Source organism: Colobus angolensis, unplaced genomic scaffold (genome assembly GCF_000951035.1).
Source record: "Colobus angolensis palliatus isolate OR3802 unplaced genomic scaffold, Cang.pa_1.0 Scaffold682, whole genome shotgun sequence".
In the NCBI taxonomy this organism is placed as follows: domain Eukaryota; kingdom Metazoa; phylum Chordata; class Mammalia; order Primates; family Cercopithecidae; genus Colobus; species Colobus angolensis.
In genome coordinates, this window is record NW_012120510.1 from 315,585 (window position 1) to 316,486 (window position 902).

Sequence of the window (902 nt, forward strand, 5' to 3'; positions counted from 1 at the left end):
GCCAGCCATGTCATCCATCCCTGTAGCCTGGCTGTGGCTTTTGCAAGTCCCCATTCCTTTCAACAGTGTGAGCAGAGCACTCAGAGCTGAGGTTGGTGGAGTCAGGGGAGGGTGCTGGGCATAGGGAAGGGCAAAGATGATAAAAACACCCAAGAACCAAACCTCTGCTCATGGAATCTCATAGTCTTGTGGGGGAGACCAGCATTGCATGACGCAGCACGGCACGGCAGACCATGGCACGGCACGGCACAGCAGAGCACGGCACGGCTTGGCACGGCACGCACCCTGGGTGCAAAGGCACCCAAGGAGGCAATGACTAACTTCACAGAAGGGCCAGGGGTTTGAGAAAGACTTTGAGATAAAAAGATAACAAGAGTTTTTCATGTAGACAAGAAGAGGGCTTCCTGTTCCCAGGGAGAGGGAATAGGGAATGGAATGTCCACCACGTGTGTGGATGCAGCAGCAGCACTGAGTTGGCCGCAGCAGCAGTGCTGAGTTGGCCACAGCTGCCATGCTGACACTGGACCATCAGGGCTGGACGATGGGGGTAGCAGGAGCTACAGCTGGACATAAAGCAAGGTCATGCCTCTAATTAAGGCCTGGGAGGTCACTTTCCAAAAGGTTTGAACTTTATCGTGAGGGCAGGGAAGGATTTGGGGCCAGAGATGGGCTGAATCTGACCATGGCTGAGAGACTGGCCCAAGTCCTTGGAGATGCTGCCTGACTCTGGGATGCAGGTTCTGCAGTACCCAGTGGTGAGGGCATGGACAGGGCCTGGGAGGTAGGAGGAAGAAGACCAATTCCAGGTCCATTCTGGAGGTAGAGTCTCTGGATCAGGCCTGAGGGAGGACCAGGCTTTGGAGCGAAGGCCTTGGTGAACCTTCGGAGGAGGTGGAAGGTGT